The sequence below is a fragment of the Microtus pennsylvanicus genome, chromosome 1 (assembly GCF_037038515.1).
Source record: "Microtus pennsylvanicus isolate mMicPen1 chromosome 1, mMicPen1.hap1, whole genome shotgun sequence".
Lineage (NCBI taxonomy): Eukaryota > Metazoa > Chordata > Mammalia > Rodentia > Cricetidae > Microtus > Microtus pennsylvanicus.
This window is the reverse complement of record NC_134579.1, coordinates 27,847,426-27,855,392: the sequence shown is the minus strand read 5'-3', so window position 1 is coordinate 27,855,392 and position 7,967 is coordinate 27,847,426. Positions and strand designations below refer to the sequence as shown.

The following is a 7,967-nucleotide window of genomic DNA, read 5'->3' as shown; positions in this document are numbered from 1 at the left end:
CTGTTTTCCAGTCTTGCTTTTTGACTAGATCCTAAGTGGAAAAAGTTTTGAAGCGTCTGGGTTTGGGGTGAAAAGGTGGAATTGTAATTGTGTATACTGCTTTGCATGTATGGGGATGACTTTGGTCCTTTCCTGGTATTGCTGTTGTAAGACCACAACCCAAAACAACTAAGTCAAGAGTGTACATCATCAGACAATTTACAGCCCATCACTGAAGGAAGTCAGGACAGGAACTCAAGCAGGAACTTGGAGGCAGGAGCTGATGCAGAGGTCATGGGGGAGTGCTGCTTACTGGCTTGCTCCTCATGGCTCAACCAGCTTTATTTCTCATCCAAACTTAGGACCACCTGCCATGAGATGACACCATCCACATGATACTTCTATAACATTATAGCATTTGATTTTATAACCTGCCCTCAACAGTTGTCTGGGCCTTCATGTCAATTATCAATTAAGAGGATGTACCATAGACTTGCCTACAGGTCAGTCTGATAGAGCCATTTTCTCAATTGAATTCCTTCTTCCCAGAAGAAAAGACTGTCAAGGTGACAAAAACAGAACAAAAGAAAGAACACAACCTGATCAGAGCACTCATGCGGGTTCCAGGTGGTCAACACAACCTGATCAGAGCACTCATGCCAGTTCCAGGTGGTCAACACAACCTGATCAGAGCACTCAGGCAGGTTCTAGGTGCACAACAAAACCAAATCAGAGCACTCGTGCAGGTTCCAAGTGCTTAACACAGTCAGAGCACTTATGTGGGTTCCAGGTGCTCAACACAACCTGATCAGAGCATGCATGTGGGTTCTAGGTACTTAATACAACATAATCAGAGCACTCATGTGGGTTTCAGGTGCTTAACACAGCCTAATGAGAAAACTTACGTGGGTTCCAGGTGCTCAACACAACCTAATCAGAATACTCATGTGGGTTCCAGGTGCTTTCTGAGATCCAGGACTCCATCTTGTATGCTTCGATGTTCCTCCCAGTGCTCTGGACATTCCATGTTTGTTGTTGTGTTTAAGCAGTTGCTAGTACAAGTGAGACTTAATGTAACTGAAAGATAAATACTTCAAGATCTAAAAAACACAGGGCTAAAAAATGCCTCCATCCTTCTTTGAAGAAGACTTACTTCTCCCTTGGGAAAATTAGATAATTTAAGAGAAATCTGTGATGGAACTCAAGATGCAGGGACGCCACTCTGTAGCCAGGGAGCCTTCATTCAGCACTGACCGTGTGTGGAGCTGCTTCCAGCTCAGGACATTTTCAATGAGAGAAGCATGTGTGTTGGTTCCTTTATCTCAAGCCCTTCCCTAGACATAGACATCAGAGCAGGCAGAAGTGGCATAGGCTGTTAGGCTGCTTGCCACTCAAGTTAAAGCCCTACAGTGAAGCAAGGAGTTGAGTGGAAACCGCTTACACTGAGTCATGACAGAGCAATCATGGCTTCATCATGGAATGGAGAGTCATGGATCCACTGAAGTGAATGAGAGACATGTGTCATATGACTTACAGCAGATCTGGTGACATCTAATGCTAATTAGGTCATAGGAACATCATGATGCTCAGACTTACAGTCAAGCCAAGCTGTGCATTATGGGAAATGAAGTCATTGAAGGAAGCTCTATGATGTCAGCGTTTTGTGTAGCTAATCCATGCTGGCCAGAAGGTTAGGTGTGTTTAAAGCATTTCGTCTCAGGAGACTCGACTTCTGTAGGCTAGGACATGACCCCATTGTAATACAAGAGGTATTTACATTCAGAAGCACGGGGATTGTGTTGGCCTGGGTGGCCTCTGCCATCTTGTGAGAAAAATCTCAAAGCTTCAGAGGTTTCAAGTCACACTTTTCAGACTTGGCATTCACATATGTCACCTTTACTTTAGGACTATGGCCACCCCGTCAGCTTACAGCAGAGCTGGCCAGATGAAGGCAGAAAGGAACGAGGCAGAGCTGCCATCGACTTAAAACTGCCCAATCGCTTTCAGTCACATTTCATTTGTGACCAGCCTGACTCCTTCCCTCCCCAGCTCCCTCCCCCTCCCCCACCTCTGTGCAGTTGTACAAAGTGATCAGAAAGAGAGAGGCAGTATAAACATGGGCTTGCTGAAATGAACATTTAGAGAAAAGCTCTGTACCTTTTGAAGGGTTAGAAGGGGAAAAGGAGCATATATAGATGATGTAAATGGTAATATAGTCAAAAAATATTTGAAGGACTTAGTGGAATGTTGTGAATGCTGAAGAGAAGAGTAGAAAGGAGGAAGGATGAACATCACAAACTGTATTTCTTGGGCTGGAGAGATGGCTCAGACTTTAGGAGCACACACTGTTCTTGCAGAGGAGGAGTTGAGTTTGGTTCCCATCACCACTGTCTGGCAGCTCAAAGCTGTCTGTAGCTACATATCCAGGGATGTGATAGCTTCTTCTGGCCTCAGTGGGGGCCTGCACTCATGTGCCCATAGCCACAGATGCACACACACATTCCTACAAATTTATACTTAGTTTATACTTCTCTGGTCAAGTTTCTTTCTTCTTGTTAAGCTTAAAAAAAAAAAAACAAACCAAGATACAGAGCAAAAGATGCCATGGGTCTCAGTGAGATGTACGTTTGTTCTTAATCTCAAGATTGAGACCAGAGCTCAAAATAGTGAGGTGAAGGCGTTCAAAGGTTTTCAGAGCAGAGTGAGAGCGGACAGTTTCCCAGTTGGGAAGGAAAGAAGTGCCACCCCCTCCCGAACCAGAAAGAAGCCCGTGTGTCACTTCACACCCAGCTCTGCTTAGCACGGAACTCTGTCCTCTCCCTGGTGGTCTCAGCCCAGCAACTCAGACTCTCAGGAGCCATATGACCAGAGGAGGACTAAGACCAAGTTCATGGGATGCAGGTCTGGCAGGAGAACCTTTCTCTTGGATCAATGGAGCCAAATCAATGGAAGATTTCCTCAGGAGCTATGGAAATCATCACACACGTAACTGAAATCTAATTGTATCAGACTCAGAAATAGAACTGTGTTGCTTCTTGATGGTTATGAGTCTATTTTGAGGCAGGAACCAAGGAGAACCACATATATCTATCTCTGTATCTATATGTAGTTTGTTTTTTTAAGCTAAAATCCCCTTAGTAAATAGTTAAAAAAATCTCTGACTGAAGGTCTACCTGGGACCTGGTGCTTCTGTTTGTATATAATGGCCGCTCATCAGAAGCTGAGGAGGCAGCTGGGTTTCACAAAGGAAGTGGGAAGTAGTGCTGTTCAAAATATGATATGTGCTCCAGTCACTCGGGGATCTTGCTAAAGCCAGAGCCAGTGGAGGAGCTCAGAGGTGGGGTCCTGGATTCCCTTTCCTGTTTCTTACCTGGATCTACCACTGCCAGCCGTCTATAGACTGTAATTTCAGGCATAGAGACCACCAGCTATCACACCATCATACCAGGAGGCAAACTTAGAACCAATTGCTACTTTTGAAAAAAGGCATCAGTTGTTTGAAGAGAGTTTGAGACATTTCTCTGCTGTAAGACAAGGTGGAATCACTGCTTATCTTGTAGACATGAGTGTGAAAAGCCTCATTTTGATTCCACGCCATCCCACTTCTATGGTAGAGACAAACATTTCACCTCCAGAAAGAGAGGAGATTAAAAATGAAGATGTTCTTTTCCTTCCTAGTGTAGAAGTCAATGGAGATGGGCGAGTGCACACCAGCAATTGAGTGTAAATGCTTACACAGCTGTGACAACCCGTGGATAATAGATACTTCAACACCAAGAAAATATATTGTCACTTGCACTCAGAGATCATAGCACCAGCCATTCCCAGGAGCAGTACCCATTTCAGTAATAATGAAGACTCGACCGTTGTTCCATATGGGTTTCTTAAGATTTGCCTCACAAAAGCAAAGTTACGGAAATGCCCAACTGACCAAGAGCGATGGCTGTTACTGCGGTTGAACACATTTGCTCCCTTGAATGCTGAGATTTAGTCTCGGGGACACAATGATTCAGATTAGTTACATCTTTTCACAGTTTTTTTGGGGAGTAATTTATTAAACAGATAGAGGACCTACTGTGTGCTAAGTGTGGCGCCAGCACTCAGCAAGGACTTCGTGGAGATATCTGTGAATTGCGGTGGGTAAAGCATTGAACGCTGTCAGGATTGACCAGCATCTAACAGGAAAACAATGACTTAAAGTGAGTCGCTTGGTGAAGAGACTGAGGAGAGAGTTGAAAGACATTGTAGGAAGCTTCAAACAGTGACCAAAGGCAGATAGGTTTCCAAGAAGATATAACAGACAAAAACTACTAGGAAATGAGAAATTTACATAAAATCCACAGAAAGTTGCATTATTATGTTCCCGTCATTGTTATGGCCCTATAATTGTTAGTCCAGAGGAAAAGTTTACTTCTTTTTTTTTTTTGTTTGGTCTATATTTTATTTCATATTTTGAACACCTCCTAGTATTGTAGAAGTCAGTTTAAGGCATCTAGACCATAAAACAAAGCAAACCTTTTTTATTTTCACGCATCCCCAAGAGTGGGAGGAGGGGGAGGGAAAGGGGAGGCTGGGAGGAGGTGAAAATTTGTTTTTTTTTCTTTATTCTTCTTTTATCAATAAAAAAAAATTTATGTAAAAAAAAGTGTTTGGGGAGTAAGGGGGACAAGTGAATGGTATTTTGTCTTGTTTGATGAAGTCAAAAGTTTACTTCTTGATAAAACAACCTTTTAAAAATTTTTAGGCAAAAGATACATAGTATGTTATTTATTTAAAAATAAAAATGTGTATTTCATAATTTTAATAAATTTAATATCACATAAAAAATAAAAAAAATTTTTAGGCATGTGTGCACAAATGTGTGCATTCACAAGAAAGCCAGAGGTCAACCTCAAGGGTCATTTCCCAGGACGAAGGACGTGGGGCTCATTGGTATGGCTAGGATGGCTGGCCAGTGAGCCCAGGGATTTGCCTGTATTTTACTTCCCAAGCAATGAGATTCCAAGTGCATGCCACCATACTGGGCTTCTTTTACATGGGAACAGAACTCAGGTCCTTGGATGTGCGGAAACACTTTACCAGCTGAACCGACTTCTCTGTGCCTGTTAGCAAATCTTAGCTAACATCAAGAACCAGAAGACGGGCACATTGGATGCTGCTTGAATGAATCGTATGGCCCACGAATAAACTGTAAACTCATGGAGGCAGGAGCTGTAAACTTGGCTGGGTTAGTATAGAGTAGAGACCCAGAGCTGCCGGATTCCAGAGGTATCCACCTTGTCTGAAGGCGCTCACTGAAAACTCCAGTTCTGTACCTCAGACCACATCTTTGGCATCGTTTGCATCATAGTGTCCTTTGGTTCTTCTGCCTTTAGGATTTTCTTGAATTTGGGTTATTTTTTTTGGCTTAAAAATGTTTTAGGTAAGAATATTCTGAAATTCAATCCCATCCATTCACAAGCCTCCTAAGGCTCAAAGCGATAGAGAAGCTTCAAACAGAATTGAGAGGCATATGAGCATGGATGTCAGCAATGGAGAGGGGGCATATGAAATCATGACGCTATGGTGGACTCAGCTGAGGGCTACAGGGTATCATGGATTTAACCGGATTCTTCAGAATTTGAGCTGAAGTAATTCCCCTCTACCTCATTTAGAATAAATTTAATGATCAGACTCCCAGAGCCACTGGGCAATATCACAGACTGCTTTTGTCATAGAGGGCGTCGCCTTTTCTTTTCCCCACAGGCAATATGCTGGGAATCATAATTCTGGGTATTGTCCACTCTGCTGCTGCCAATCACAGGGAAAGGATGCAAGAGCCCAAGGACTGACAGCAGGGTCTGATGCCGTCTGCATATTCAACACTCCTAGGAGATGCTCAGCGTTGCTAAGGAAAGCCTCAGAATGGACCTCCTGGGAAAGAGACTCTGAGTTAAGGGGACTCTGCAGTGTCAGCGTGGCTTATTTGCCCTCCTCATCTGCACTCCACCACCTGGGGACCCAGGGCTGTAGACTTAGGAATTGCTAAGTGTACTGGGAAAGGACCTTTTCCTTCTGTGAACCTTCCTCAAGATACCCATCCGAAAGCTTATCTGGACCTATGGTTCTCTGTAAAGCAGGATTTCAATTAATCTAGTATGTATGACCTTTTAAACTGACCTTTGATTTCTTTTAAGTTAGCCAGGGATTGCATGTGGCCTGTGGTCACATAGATGGGATCCTTGCCCTGCCTTAGAGCAGGGATTCCAGATTGAACAAACCGGAATACAGACATCAAAGCTCTGAGCTGATCCTGAGAAGGGCGATGTCTCGTCTGCAGAACCCTTCATCAGCTCAGCTTCCCTTCCCTGGGCTCTCTATTTCCTCAGCTCATAAGACTCTCAGATATGGTGGTACCATGGAGCTAGGGAAACCAGGTCCTGGAGAGGGCAGCCACTGGCGGGGCGTGGATGCTGTCCAAACGATAGAGGTACTGACAAGCGACTCTCAGGAGCGCTGTGCCAGCACAATACCCCGCCGGAACAGGTGTCTAGTGTCACCCAGAGGTCGGACACTCGAAACTAACTGAGTGTGCATGTGACAACAACCTCAGAATGGCTGTACAATAAGGGACTTGGAAGTAAAAGGACTTTTAGTCTAACTCAGTTCTTGGGCTTTGACATGGAGACATTTTCTCCAGCTGTGAATGTACTGGCCAGACTCTAAAGGTCAAGTTCAGCCAAAGCATCCTCAGCTGTATTGGACTAAGCTGTTTTACATTTTCATTTTTAATTAGAGAGAGGGAGACAGGGGAGCAGGGTGGGGGGAGGAGATATCAGAGCACTAAGCCACGGAGTGTTTTATTCTCCTTCCATTCCTCTTTTCTGTGGGTTCTGGAGATTGAAGCAGGGTCACAGGGCTGGGTGGCAAATGCTTCACCTGCTGAGCCACTTGGGTCCTGAGCTACTTCTGTTTGGCTCTAAAATTAGTAAAAGAAGAGAGGAATGCCCCACAGGCAACTTTGTCTGCTTAAGTCAGTATGGATGTTTGGTTTCAGACCCGGAGAGAATGGAAATAAATGTTTTAAGGAAGATGTATTGGAAAGTCAAAGCCACTACCGCTGCTCAAAACCTGCAGCTCTGCTATTTGCTCATCCATGGGAACTTGCCATTTGGAAGCAGAAATTGATTTACCTTTGAAAGGGCAAGAACAGCTCAACTGTGGCATGTCACTGCAGGATCGTATCCTTATGTTCTGTGTTGGCACGGGGATCACTGCTCAGGGAAGCCAAGCACTAATGTGGGTAGAATGCATGGGGGAATGGAATGTCTCCAGAAACATCCTGAGATAAATGGTTGAGGTCTGACCTTCTGGCAAGAGCCTGGATCCAAGTGTTTAACCGAATATTAATCATGCGCACGCTCTAAAGCCATGCTCAGAAGTTGAAAAGGATTGTTTCTGTGTATACTGCCTAGCTACTGAAGCATAGGCCTACAGAATAACACACCTCCAACAAGTCTCTTAATTGACAATGTAGGTTATTATTCTCTGCAAAGAGAATTGAAAAATGGCAGTGCAGCAATGCTCATCTACAATTGAAGAATTGAAATAATTACCTTCAAAATAAAGAATATGGGATTGTTAGGGTCTTAGTTAGGGTTCTTATTGCTGTGAAGGGATACCGTGGCCCGGGAAACTCTTATAATAAGAAAACATTTAATTGGTACTTGCTTATAGGTTCAGAGGTTTAGTCCATTATCATCATGGCAGGAAGCATCGTTGCATATAGGCAGACATGGTGCTGGAGAGGAGTTGAGAGTTCTACATCTGAGCAACAGGCAGTAGGAAGAGCTTGTGAGCCACTGGGCTTGACTTGAGCTTCTGAGACCTCATAGCTCACCCCTAGTGACACACTTTGTCTGACAAGGTCACATCTTCTTTTAGTACTACTCTCTCTGGGCCAATGGGAATGAACCATTTTCACTTAAACCACTACAAACAGTAAAAGG

General features: G+C 44.0%; 1 pseudogene; it reads left to right on the top strand.

The window, feature by feature from the left end:
• The first annotated feature begins 6,376 nt into the window (after positions 1 to 6,376).
• LOC142843435 (cyclin-G1 pseudogene) lies at positions 6,377 to 7,483 on the top strand (annotated as a pseudogene).
• The last annotated feature ends 484 nt before the right edge of the window (positions 7,484 to 7,967 follow it).